This window comes from Hydra vulgaris, chromosome 06 (assembly GCF_038396675.1).
Source record: "Hydra vulgaris chromosome 06, alternate assembly HydraT2T_AEP".
Classification (NCBI taxonomy): domain Eukaryota; kingdom Metazoa; phylum Cnidaria; class Hydrozoa; order Anthoathecata; family Hydridae; genus Hydra; species Hydra vulgaris.
The window spans coordinates 5345515-5360758 of NC_088925.1; the positions used below are offsets into that span (position 1 = coordinate 5345515).

At 29.5% G+C, this 15244-nt stretch overlaps 1 long non-coding RNA gene across 1 annotated transcript; it reads left to right on the forward strand.

Annotated features, from left to right (window-relative positions):
• Positions 1 to 12506: 12506 nt before the first annotated feature.
• On the forward strand, positions 12507 to 14455 carry LOC136080927 (uncharacterized). Its single transcript, XR_010638731.1, has 3 exons — positions 12507 to 13221; positions 13372 to 14135; positions 14342 to 14455. It is a non-coding gene; the product is annotated as an uncharacterized LOC136080927 (long non-coding RNA).
• Positions 14456 to 15244: the final 789 nt, after the last annotated feature.

Genomic DNA, 15244 nt, shown 5'->3' on the forward strand with positions numbered 1-15244 from the left:
TAAATGCAGATGGGGTTTTATATGAAGGGATTCAAAAGAAATCGTTTGTGTAGCTGATTTAACATAAACTTTTATTTGGAACTTGTTTGTGTAGTTGGTTTAACATGAATTATCGCTGGAAATCGTTTGTGTTGTTGATTTTAAGATGAATTATTGCTGGAAATCATTTGTGTTGTTGATTTTAACACGAATTAACGTTGCATATTTTAAAATCATAGAACCATGTGAAATTTTCTTCAAAAAAAAATCTCAGAAAAAATTTCTTAAGACTTTTCTTAAAAACTTTTTAAAGTTTTTAATACTTTTTATAGACTTTGCTCATTTTCTAAAAAACTATTTATGTACATTTTTATACATTAGATTTGGTGAATTATCTAAGAAATTGTTTTTGCACATTTTTTAAAAATTAGACTTTGCTTATAGTCTGCAAAACTATTTAGGTGGTTTTTATCGCCTACAGAAATATTTTTTTTCAATATTTGATTTACCATTTAAATATTTGTTTTAACATTTCAATTTTTTGCTTGAAAAACTAAATTTCCACCATCAAAGTAGGTTAGGGAAATTTATTTATATGTTAATTGATGTAAAGATCTATTGCGGACGTTTTTTAATGTAACGAATATAACAAATTCATTCGAAATATTTTAAACAGTATCTTTAACATTAAAAAATAAGACAACAGACAGTGTTGCCACATTTGGGTTTTTTTTATTGCTGTCTAGGTTTTCGTGTTGTTTTTTTGTGCAAAACTGCAAAATCTAGGTATACTTTTGGAGTTTTTGTTGGTAGAATTAAGATTTATAGTGATTGTTGGTTTGCGCAATATCGGTTTAAGATTATTTAAATCGCTAACTTGAAAAAGAGGACAAGTCACATTTTTTTCAAAATAAAGATTTTTATTTTAATATAAAGTATTTCTATGAGCGCACGTTTATACCGAAAAGGAAACCTCTTGCTAATATTTAAACGAATTAATCGGCAAAGTGAAAATATAGTTTATTGTAAAAAGGAGACAGGTCCGGGACACGTCCTGTTTTTATAGTAAAATAGTTAAAATCATTGATTTATAAAAATACCAATAAGAGCAGCACTATATTTTAATGTTATAATATGAAGTGTCAATGTCAAACTTTATAAACACTTGCTGATTTATATGGTTTATCGTAACAATTTGTGTGTTTTAGTTGCTTATATTTTATTATGTCTTGTACATACAATTTAAGTAGATCTCCTAGGAAAAGTAGAAAGAAAAGTGTCATTAATAGTCACATGAATAAAAGAAATGTTATTAGAAAGCTAAATTGTTAGAAAAGGAGCATAAAAATCATGCTGGAAAAATTGTTTTTCAAACAAGTAGCTACATCAGTAGGTATGTATTGTATTTGTTTAATTTTTAAATAAAATTAATGTTTGTTCTCGCAAAGGTTTTCTGACCTCACTTTTTTACTGGAGTTGCAAATAAAATTAATTTTCAACTTACATGGCCGTATCAAGGCAGAGGCGGATGGGGCTGCAGCCCCAGACCCTTATAAAAAAAATAGGCCCTAAGGCCCGTGACTTTTTTTTCTTTTTTTTTACTTTTTGTCACCGCCCAATGACTGCGTTGTGACAACTGATTGTGTTGAACTGCAAATGTACACCTTTCTAGTTAAGAATAGTTTGACCGATACCTTTGTGAACGTCTACACTGTGTTGGGAATTTATTTGTCTCTTATGGTCACAAACTGTACTGGAGAAAGATCTTTTTCAGTCCTTAAAAGAGTTAAGAATGAACTTAGATCAACATTGGGACAACCTCGCTTAAATGATTTGGCTTTATTATGCATTGAAAGTGACATAGTTAAATCAAGAGATTTCACAGTAGTGATCAAGAAGTTTGCTTTAAAAAAGGCCAGAAAAGTCAATATATAAAAAACTATTTTAAAGTTAATTGATTAACTAAATAGGACATAAATTATGCAACAATTTATATTTATTGTTTTTTTTTTTTATACTTTCAAAAGAAAAATATATGAAGATTCTAGCTTCAGCTAAATATTTGACACCATCAACAATACTAAAAATGATATATGTTTGCTTATATTGCTAAATGCTATCCTATTCCAATATAACTTAAATATTGTTATTGGTGCTTTTGTAATGTTAGACTGTACTAAGGGCATACATGTACTTCACTTCTCTGTTTGACCTTTGCCAAATTGTCACCGCCCAACGATCTATATCCTGGAAAACATATGAAAAAATATTTACATGATAAAACAACAATACAATACCTTAAGAATTTGTCAGTGCCCCCCAAACCCCCCTCGGAAGCCCCCAAACCCCCCCGGCTGGGGGTCTCCGGCCCACTGACCCCCGGGTTTAGCATCGCTAACGCTCGGCATTTTTACCTTACCGCCACATTAGGCCCTCCTATACTTACAGCCCCAGGCCTAAAAATGTCCGAATCCGGCCCTGTTGCTGAGAATGGAGTTTGTCATCAATTAAACCTGACCGAACCGTGATCGAAGATGTACGTAATGGACGTTGCCGTCAGAGATATGCAGATATTAGCGGCTTTACGAAACCAAAACGCCTACTGCAACGAGAACTTAGAAATTATGATATTTTAAGTCGTCGATGTCGCAGCCGTTTTAAGTAAAGTATCGTTACGAAAATTACTATAAAAACGGCACTTTATATAGTTTTGTATACTTTTGTATATTTTTCTGTAACATTTTTTTTGTATAAAAATACTTATTATTTTGAAGTTATAAATTTATTCGGTGCAACATTGCAACAAAGAAACCGAAGTTTTTTTGTTGTAATGTTGCACAAGAACGGAAAAAGAAACACGGAAAAAAACACACAATAAATAAAGTTCTATTAGTTCTAAATAAACTTCTAACATCGAGTGAAATACCTGTCCGCTTTCTTTATGTTATCTTTCTGACACGACTACTTCTGTCTTACACTCTAATATATCTTCTAATATATCTTTCTAACATATCTGATATATCTATTTACATTTATATATATAAATGAGGCGCATCACAGGAAAAGGTACCAAGCCTTAGTTTCTAGTTACAGAGATATTTGACATAATAGTTAGTCAGGTCAAGAAATTCAAAAACAAGATTATTGTTTTTTTTTATAGTTCTATCATATTACAATACATATTAGGTGTTTTTTTGTGAAAAATGTTTTTTGGTAGTTGCAAAAAAGGATTTTTTTTAAATGTGGAAAAGGTACCAACTCTTCATCAGAACTGTTATGATAATGTTCTCTCCTCTATAAGTAAAGAACTCCTTGTTAATTATTTTCTTATGCTGTATTATTAACGTTTTAGCGTGCCACTATACAATACTTTTTATTTTTGATCAGTAATCGTTGTAAATCCTAAGAAGTTATTGAAAATATAACTTATTTGTATGTTTTTTATTAACCCTTTAAACCGAGTATGGTGACCAAGTATTCTATTAAATTATTTGTTATGCTTTTAATCGTTTATTGATTGACAATTATTGATTGATAAAACAATTATTAGACTAAATAAAGAAATAATTTTAAATATGCTTTTCTTTGTTGGATTCCTCTTAAAATTTGCTACTTTAGAAACAAATTGATTTCAAATGCTGACGTGATAAGCCCGCCTAATTCATAAATGTAACTATGTATTGCGGTTTTTTTGTATTTAAATAGAAGTGCATGACAGTGATGTTCATACACACCAAATTAATTATAACAAATAAACAACTATTTGTTGCGAAATTTCTGCTAGTATTTCAAACCAACGATAAGAGCCGACTCACGTTAGGTGTAGAAAAAAGTTCAGATAAAATTAAACTTTAAGTTTAATTTTAATGACTCGTTTAATATTGATAGTTTTTAGTTATTATGAATCGTGAATCCAGTACTTCTAAAAATGCTGATATAGCAAAGCTTTTGAATAGTTGTGGAACTGATGGTTTAGATCCATTAGAAGTCAACGATGCCCTGCACAATTTCTTTGAATATAGAGATTGTGAAAATAATTTCGATGATGATTTTTTAATGTCTGATTCATCTGATAACCAAGCATCTAGCGACGATGAAGCGGCGATAGATGAGAATCAACATTTAACCTCGACTATGCACGATGAACCAATAAGTGAGAACGCATTTTTGGCTTCATCTTCACAGGATGAACTGACGATCTAAAATGACATTATTGTTCTTGATAACACCATTAAGACAATAGTTTCTCTCCGTTCACTTTACTCACAGTTATTTGAAAATGAAGTGAGGAAAAAATACAAAAATTTATACAATCTGGTTGTAGATGTAATCAAGGAGAAAAAAATAAAAACTGTATGGCGCGCTTCTCACATTCAGAAATACGCGAATACAGACTACAATGTTTTGAGATTGATGGGATGTTTGAACATAAAAACAAACTGAATGACAATATTTTTGCCCAGTAAAGTGCTCTGCTTCACACGAGTGAAATGCTAATGTGTTGTAATCGTTATGAAGATCAAAATGAACTTCGATCAAAAACACTGATGGATTATCGGTTTCACAGATACAAGATATGTTTAAAAACATTCCCGTTTTTGCATGGGATTGGTCGTAAACGTCTCCGTCTAATTGACAGAATTGCTATTTGTAGACATGGCAATACTGGAAGACAACCCAAAAATGCTTGTACAAAAGTAGATGACACAGCAGTTGTTCAATTTATAATGAATTATGCTGAAAACAATGCACTAGTTCTACCCGGGAAAACTCGAGGAATAAGAGATCATCGGATGATGTTTCTTCCGTCATGGAAGACAAAAAAAAGCATACATGAAAAATATAAATCCGCATGTGAATTGTCTGGAATGCATTCGCTCCAAATTATAGCTTTCTCGAAGATTTGGATAACGACCTTGCCTTTTATTGTTATCCAACGCCCGCGCTCGGACTTATGCAGTGTGTGTCAGAATAACAGTATAAAAATGTCTGAAATGGTTAATCTAGAAGTAAAAGTCAAACGAGAGCGTATAACTGAGATGTTAAAACATCTAAAGTTAGTTGAGAAAGAGCGTTCCGTTAATCATGATTGTATCAAACTGGCGAAAAAAAATGAAATTTCACACATTTCTTTTGACTATGCACAGCAAATCTTTCTACCAAATTTACCAGATCAACCTGGACCTATCTATTTTTTAACTCCGTTTAAAGTTGGGATTTTTAGTATTGCAAATGAATCGACCTGTGTTCAGCACATTATGTGGTACCTGAAAGCATGTTAACCGGAAAGGGTGAAAACTGTATTTTGAGTATGATTCATCACTACCTTGCTGAACATAAATGTTCTATTAAAGATACCCTGTATTGCCATGCTGACAACTGCGTAGGGCAAAATAAAAACAACATTGTAATGCAGTATTTCTCTCGGAGAGTAGCTGTTGGGTCAAACCAAAAAATAACTATTATGTTTTTGCCTGTCGGTCACAAGAAATTCTCTCTAGATGCAGGATTTGGGATTCTGAAATCTAAGTTTCGGCGAAGTGAAGTAGCTTCGGTCAAAGAGTTTGCTGCATGCATAAAGCTAATACTCCAATTTCAAAATTGAATAAAGCTGTCATCGTCGGTGACGAGAATGGCTCAATTTTTGTTCCAACATATGATTGGCAAGAACAGCTTTCACCTAATTTTAAAACGATTCCTAATATCAAGCCATGGCACTCTTTCACATTTTGATTTGATAAACCTGGAGTAATTACTTGTAAGATTGATTCGGACAGTGCGGAGGTAGAATTCCAAATATGGCAACACCAACTCATCTCAAAAACTACCACGCCACAAATATTACAACCTAAACTTTTCTCACCAGAAAGAAAATGGTATCTCTACGATAGCATCCGAATTTTTGCCCCAGAACGCAGGAAAGATTTAATTTGTCCAAAGCCACAAGTCGACAGGATAACGTTTGCCCAGATTTTTTATTTTTTAACCTACCATCATTACGAGAATTAAAATACGGATATATTTGACTTAATATTTAGGCTTTGAACAATGAAAACATCACTAATTATCTTAAATTATTTTTTATTTCTAGGTCAGAGCAGCAAATGTTGGCAAAACAGTTCAATAAACGGTTGACAATCTAGATTTTTCGATGGGTTTGCCTCCGGTTAAAAGAAAGCCGTCCACATGTACTTACTGCAAACAAGTTGGACATATAAATAAAATGCTAAAAACAGTTCCAGTTTGCCCCAAACAAAAAGCAGATACAAAATTTTGTATTTTGTATAAGAGTTGGTACCTATTTGATTTTTCAGTTATGTTTCTATTTTTTTAATTTTAAAGAGTTACTGAAATTTATTTGATGTGAAATTTGTACCCGTAATCTAAACTGTATTATATATTTAAAAACAGAAAATAACCACTAACTTCTTCATCAAACTGAATTTATAACATTTTTAAATTTTGCAAATTTTCAACTTTAATTTTCTCAAAAACGCTATTCCGGTCGTTGTCTCGCACAAACAGCTTTAACTTGGTCAAAAATAAAAATATTAGGTTAAATTTTTTTCTTTTTGATCATTTTTCTTTCTATTATACAGTAGTGCTAATAACTCTATTTCTAAGACTTGGTCCTTTATCCTGTGAGGTGCCTCAAATATTTATATATATATATATATTTTTTTTAGGTGCCCCAAGAAGTCCATACGGTCTTGTCAAAGAACACCGCGGAAGTGCATTTAGCCAAGAAGTTCACCCCTCCTTCCTTACCGTGACGCGAAAATTTGTCCAGACCTCGTTTCGAACCTGGATCTACTGCTTAAAAAGCAAGCGCTCTAACCACTGCGCCACGGCCGCCCATATATTTATATGTATATATATATATATATATATATATATATATATATATATATATATATATATATATATATATATATATATATATATAGATATATATATATATATATATATATATGTGTGTGTATAATATATATATATATATATGTGTATAATATATATATATGTATATATATACATATACATATATACATACACATGTATGTATATATATATATATGTATTTATTTATATGTATATATATACATATATACATACACATATACATATATATATATATATATATATATACACATATACATGTATATAAATATATGTATATATATATATATATATATATATATATATATATATATATATATATATATATATATATATATATATATATATATATACATATACACTGTGTCAAAAAAGTTTTCATCCACCTGTCCTGTTCATTTTTAAGACGCGATAACTTTTTATTGAACAAAGATATAAGCAAAATTTCAACTAAATGATATCAGTTAACCATTCAAGAAATATCGTAAAAAAAGATTTTACAAAATAAAGAATAGAAAGTTAAATATCGCATTTTAAATTACACAATGCCTGTTTTTTGCGCCAAAAAAGTTTTCATCCACCCTGCACTCCAACGTCAATTCGTTATGTAATTAATATTAAAGTAACGTTTTTTAATTATAAATTAGATTTAGTAAAATTTTTGTATTAGTTTTTCTTTTATTTTCAATTTTTGTTAGAATAATTAATAAAAATGAGAGTTGCAGAGTTTTATTGTTAAACTATGGAAGGAGGGAAAATCACAGCGAGATGTAGGAGAAATAGTAAAGAGACCACGTTCAACTGTGCAGTCCATTATCAAGAAATACCAAACCATCAAAAAAATCGCCGATAAGCCACATACAGGACGTCCAAATAAGATTCAAGTATTGCATTCTGAGAAGAGTCATCCATAATCCTAAAATAAGTGCTCCAAAACTTGCTGGAATGCTGCAAAATGATTACAATTTAAAGGTGGATCCTGAAACTATTAGAATAACCTTAAGAAGAGCTGGATACAATGGTAGAGTACCATTGAAAAGCCCTACATCAGCAAAGTAAACAAAGCCGAACAACTACACTTTGCAAAATTTTATATTAATGAACCACAAACATTCTGGGAATCTGTCCTTTTCACCAATGAGTCAAAATTTAATTTGTTTTCATCAGATAAAAGAGTTAAAGTTTGTGGAAAACTGAATGAAGCATTTAAAAAACAAAACTTGTGTCTAACAGTGAAGCATGGTGGAGGAAGTGTTTTGGTGTGGAGGTGTATGAATGCTTCAGGTGTAGGAAACTTGGTTTTCATTGATGGAAATATGGATCAAAATGTGTATTTAAACATTCTAAAAAATAATCTGGAAGAAAATGCCCACAAATTGGGACGTACTAAGTCATTTATTTTTCAAGATAACGATCCAAAACATACAGCCAAACGTGTCAAGGAATGGCTTATATTTAAATAGCTAAGCAACTTCATGCACCCCCACAATCTCCAGATTTAAATCCTATCGAGCATCTGTGGGATGAATAGGGTAGTAGAATTAGGAACCATGACGTGAGGAATCGGCAACAACTACAATCAGTAAATATGAAAGAGTGGGGCTCAATCACTCCAGAAATTACCCAAAAATTAGTTGATACTATGAAAAGCAGACTGCATGATGTAATAAAAGCTCATGGTGGAAACACAAGATATTAATTTCACTAGCAAATGATGTTTGCATAACAATTTTATTTGATTTTTGTAAAGTAGATGAAAATTTTTTTGGCGCAAAAAACAGGCATTGTGTAGTTTAAAATGCGATATTTAATTTTCTATTCTTTATTTTGTAAAATCTTTTTTTACAATATTTCTTGAATGGCTAACTGATATCATTTAGTTGAAATTTTGCTTATATCTTTGCTCGATGAAAAGTTATCGCGTCTGAAAAATGAACAGGACAGGTGGATGAAAACTTTTTTGACACAGTGTATATATATATATATATATATATATACACACACATATGCATATATACATACACATACATACACATATACATGCATATATATATATATATATACATATATATATATATATATATATATATATATATATATATATATATATATATATATATATATATATATATATATATATTCATACGTATATATATATGCATATATATATATATATATATTAGTAAGAACTTATTATTATAAATTTTTAACATTGAAGGAATACCACTAGAGGAAGCCACTTTAATTCTTATAGACCAATTATATAAAGATGATTCCTACAAATATTCCACCAAGCTAACGATATCTGAAGCAAGACAACTCATAGAGCTTTGTTTACACTGTAGTTATTTCCCGTGGAACAACGAAATCTATGAACTTGAGAACTCTGGTCCTATAGGTCTTTCATTCATTGTCGTACTTGCAGAATCATTTACAACATCATGAACAAAACGCTTTCAAAATTGCAATGGCAGTAAATCCTCCTCTTGACCTAAAATCCTATCTAAGATATGTCGACAATAGTCACGCTAGATTTTCCAACACTCAAGAAGCAGAACAATTCCTTATTATCTTAACGAAACAACACTCTGCGATACACTACACGATCGAAACTGAAAGCGAAAATAGAACTCTAAACTATGAAAATTAAAATAAATTATGAAAGTAATGATGTTAAACCATATTTTATATAAACATTATTTTGTATTAATAATAAGGCACATTAACTAATCAAATTAAAAAATAAAATTAAAATAATAATAAAGCACATTAACTAATATAATATATTATATATAAATCATATATTATATCATTTTATTTTGGGATTTATATATATATATATATATATATATATATATGTATATATATATATATATATATATATATATATATATATATATATATATATATATATAAATTAGTAAAAACACTTATCTAATTTTTAGTTGTCTTCAACAATTTGTTTCGACATCAGTAGGCTTATCAGGAAGCTTCCTGATGGCGAACAGTAGGCTCATCAGGAAGCTTCCTGATGGCGAATTTTACTAATTTATTATTGCTCTGTACTTTAAGAACATTGAGCACTCTTTTGTAGAATACACTAACATAATTTATATATATATATATACGGTATTGGACAAAACATTTGCAACCAACATTGAACAATGCTAAAAAGTGTTCCTAATTTTACATGTCTTAAAGACGAAAAGAGCTATACTACCACAGCAAACAGTTCAGGAGTCTGGAGTCATAGCATGCCATGAAATGAGCAATCAGGTGACAGCACACAGGCAGGTTTTCGTTGACAAGTCTTATTTTGCAGCGGACAAAACAAGTGCAACTTTTTTGGTTTCTTTCATTTTCTTAAGTCTGGTCCGTGTCAACGTCACGAAATTTTTTTAATAATTAAAGGAAGTATCGAGAAGCATGTAGAAGCTTCCAGAAGTTTCCAGAAGAATCATCTGGAAGCATCCAGTAGCATCCAGAAATATCCAGAAACATTCAGAAGCATTCAGACGCATCCAGAAGCTTCCAGAAGCATCGATAAGAAGCATCTGGAATCTTCCAGAACAGGTTCACACAGCTTCATTTTACTATATAAGAGACATGTAAATCGACATGTAATTCAGTCAGTATATGGAAGTCAATCAGTCAGTATTATCAAGACAGATCATCGAAGTGAGTTTTATCAAAGTGTTTTATCGAAGAACATCGATACAAGAAGTGAAATGCAACAAGTGTTTCATTACATCAATACAGTCCACATCCAACCAAGACGTTGTGTTCCACAGAGCATTATTGTATCATCACAAGGTAAATGTAACACGGTAAGTCTTGAAAAACGTGATTATTTATTTTCATTATTTTTATGACTTCAAGTGCAAAAATGGCTCCCGACAGTCTTGGATTGGAACTAAGAAAAAAAATTATTGGCAATTACGTAAGTGGAATGTCACAAAAAAGTATTTGTGATAAATATCGCGTGAAAAAATGGACCGTGTCAAGACTATGTTCCAAATATCGTTCTACGGGGAAGTTGGCAGCAGATAACAAAGGTGGAAGACTGCGTTCCACCACTTCTAGAGAGGATTCTAAGATCGTCAGTGACGTCGACCGGCCGGAAAACGCCTCGATTTACGTTACTGCCATAAGACCGTGAAGCATGGTGGAGGTAATGTAATGGTCTGGGGGTGTTTTTCTGCTAACGGTCAAAGTCCAATACATCGAAACGATGGAATAATGGACCGTTTCATGTATAAAAATATCCTGAAAGATGTTATGTTACCTCATGCTGAATGGAATATGCCAATAAAATGGGTTTTTCAGCAAGACAACGATCCGAAACACACGGCAAAAGTAGTCAAGCAGTGGTTTCAAGACAACCACCTATCGGTGATGGATTGGCCACCTCAATCTCCGGAACTCAACCCTATCGAGAACCTGTGGGAGATCGTCAACCGCAGAATTAATCGTGAAGGTGTTCGTAATAAGGATCAACTGTTTATACAAATCCAAAAGGCCTGGGCAGCGATTCCACAAAGTTTCATTGATCACCTGATCAAATCTATGCCTCGAAGATGCAAGGCTGTGATCGATAACAAAGGATTCGCCACGAAATATTGATAGCGAAATACAGTTTGGTCAACATTTTGTCGAGTTGCACTTGTTTTGTCCAGAAGGAAATCAACTTTTTTTAATACTTTTGATTATTAATTTTTGTGTACAAATAATGAACTTTGTGATGAATAAAACTTGATGAACTTTCTAAACAGTTACATAGTTATTTCTCTAAATTGAAAAAATGCAGCACTTTTATATAAAGAAACTAAATTAGCATTATTTGGTTGCACTCGTTTTGTCCGATACTATACATATATATATATATATATATATATATATATATATATATATATATATATATATATATATATATATATATATATATATATATATATATATATATATATATATATACATATATACATATATATATATATATATATATATACATATATACATATACATATATACATATATACATATATATATATATATATATATATATATATATATATATATATATATATATATATATATATATATATATGTATATATATATATATATATATATATATATATATATGTATATATATATAGTATCGGACAAAACGAGTGCAAAACGAGACAAAACGATACTATATATATATATATATATATATATATATATATATATATATATATATATATATATATATATATATATATATATATATATATATATATATATATATATATATATATATACATATATATATATATATTTATATATATATATATATATATATATATATATATATATATATATATATATATATATATATATATATATATATATATATATATATATATATATATATATATATATATATATATATATATATATATATATATATATATATATATATATATATATAGGTGGAATCGTATTTCATGCACGTAAACTAAAACAGTAAAATGCGCAACTTTTTTGTTGCGTAATAAAAAGTAATTAAAAGTTTTTCTGTTTTTGGAATATTTTTAAACAAAAGAGTTTGCATAATAGGGTGGAGTGATTTTGGAATCAGAACTATAGTAACCCTGGAGTAAATAGATTATCAAAAAATAATAATAAATGTATAACATGTACTTGCTAATAATGCCTGGAAAATGGCTGGTTCACAAAAATGTACATTTATTTAGACTTATTCTATTTTCGAGGAAAACCGCCATTTTTTGATTTTTTTTTCAAAGTGGGCATGCGCATTGCGCATTGTTTTGTTGTTTTTAGATTTTTAAATTATAATTTATTAATAGCAAAACAATTTATAGAAAAAATGCCTAAGAGCAAATCCAGGAAAACTCGTTTGGAAAATAGTTTAAAATACGGAGGCCTCCCATCAGAAATGCCTTCAGCTGATCTTCCAACATTTCGTCAAGTAATTCATTTTTTTTATTTTACTGAAAGCAATAACCAAAATATTTCCAAACAGAATCTACTAGATTCTGGGTTAGGTTGAGAATTCTCTCAGTACTTTGTGGAATAAAGTAAACCCACGTCTACCTCTTCTTCAGAGAAATTCAATTTTAAGAAAATTAAGAAATCTTTTTGAAAGAGTAAAATCTATAAACCGAGGACGTTGTAAATCTAAAAGTAAGGAATATCAAGACATGATTTTAGATGAACTCTTTGATATATCATCATGTAATTGTGAATTAGCGACTGTTTTATGTAATGACAGGGATGTTAAGTGTAGCATCATCAATTGCCAAGTAGAGCACATCTTGTGTCTTTGTAAAACTAGAAAGGTATTTGATTAAATTTTTTATATATTATTGTATATATTAGAATATTTGTTGTTTTAATCTGCAATTATTGTACTAAGAATTTTTTATTATACTTTGATTTCACTTTAATTAAACTGAAGTAGTTGATTATTTTTAAAAATTATATTTAAGGTCCCTTCTGAAGACAGGGCATATATTCGTGACCAGAGAAGCAAGATTGGTCCAAAAGGTATTTATCAGCTAGGAAAAACTAATTTAAAATCTGGTACATTTACTCCGGAAAGGTTAGGTCAAGTAGAGCTTATAGATCATGTTAAAATGCCTCATGCTCATAACTCATTGATTGATTCTGGTCACATATCTGAAGTTTCAGCATCCAATCCAGATGTTTTGGTAGCATATATATGTATACTTGTATATATATATATATATATATATATATATATATATATATATATATATATATATATATATATATATATATATATATATATATATATATAAATTATGTTATAATAACCTTCAAATGAGTACTCAATGTCCTTAAAGAACAGAGCAATAGTAAATTAGTAAAAACATTTATCTAATTTTTTTCTTAAATAAATTGTGTCACCATCTGTAAGTTTATCAGGAAGGTTCCTGACTATAATAATAGAATATAAGAAAAAAATTAAATGCGTTTTATCTAATTTATATATATATATATATATATTGCAAACAGCACACTGGGGCAACGCTAAAACAGCTTTGTTTCAACGATTTCAACCTTTTTTAAATGTTGGCCCTACAAAGTGTGCTGCTTGAGATATATGGTCGTTTTATTTTAAATACTAAGTATTTTTACAGGTAAATGATTCTGAGGAAGAATATAATCCATTAAAAAGTTTTCAATATAATTTAATTAAACTTGATAGATTTGCAATGGAGGCTGTCAGGTATATAAAATTTTCATACATATTGAGTTTAGAATAAAATTTCTTAGATATACTATATTAAAAGTATGAAAAAAAAAATCATAAGTTCATTATTTATCCCCAGTAGGAGAGGAGAGGGTGAATATAGAATGTTAAGGGATCACATATAGATAATATACTTTGCTTTTTCAGTTTTGTTTATTTATTTTATAGTTTCTTATTTGTAGGTATGATGTCTCATCTCGTGCTGCAGCTGCACTAGCGAATGCTCTACTTCTAGATTATGGAATCATTAAACATAGAGATTTGAATCAAGTTGTAGATCGAAGCAAAATTGAGAGGTAAAAACTATTTCATTATATAAGTTAGACAAATATAAATATATCTTTTTATTTATTAGTTTATATAAATGCTTATTTACAAACCATTTAATATGATATTTTGCTAAATATAATACTTTGAGTTGTTTTATAGAGAGAAGAAGAAAATAACATCAAGGTATAGTGATTGACATGATACTAATTTAAACAACTTAGTGTGTTTGGGTGTTGATGGTAAAGATAACAAGAATGTTCATCAGTTTAAAATGTTATTGAAAACAGAGAAACTCACTTGTTGAGAGTTACTGAAAAAGAACATCATTTAACTTTTACTAATGAAAATAGTTTTAAAAATGGTTCATATCTCTCTCATAAAAATCTTCCATCAAATGGTGCAACTGGTTTACTTCAAATTGAAGTTGTATATAATGTTCTAAAAGAGTATGATAGTTTAAATTCAGTACCAGCTCTTCTTCTTGATAATACAAATGTCAACACAGGTTTCAAAACTGGAGTTGTTGCATGTTTAGAAAAAAAATTAGAAAGAAAAATACACCTTATCGGATGTACTTTGCATCACAATGAACTTCCATTTCGAAAAGTATTCAAAATAGTTGATGGCAGTTCGAAGTGTCCAAATAAATTTTCAGGACCTATTGGAAAGCAAGTTTCTATAGATTTCCATCTTAACCCACAAGTGAAGTTTACCAAAATTGATACTCCAGTGGAGATACTAAATATTCCCATTGAAGTAATTAATGATTTAAATCACGATCAAAGACTATTATTTGAATATTGTCTCGGAATTTC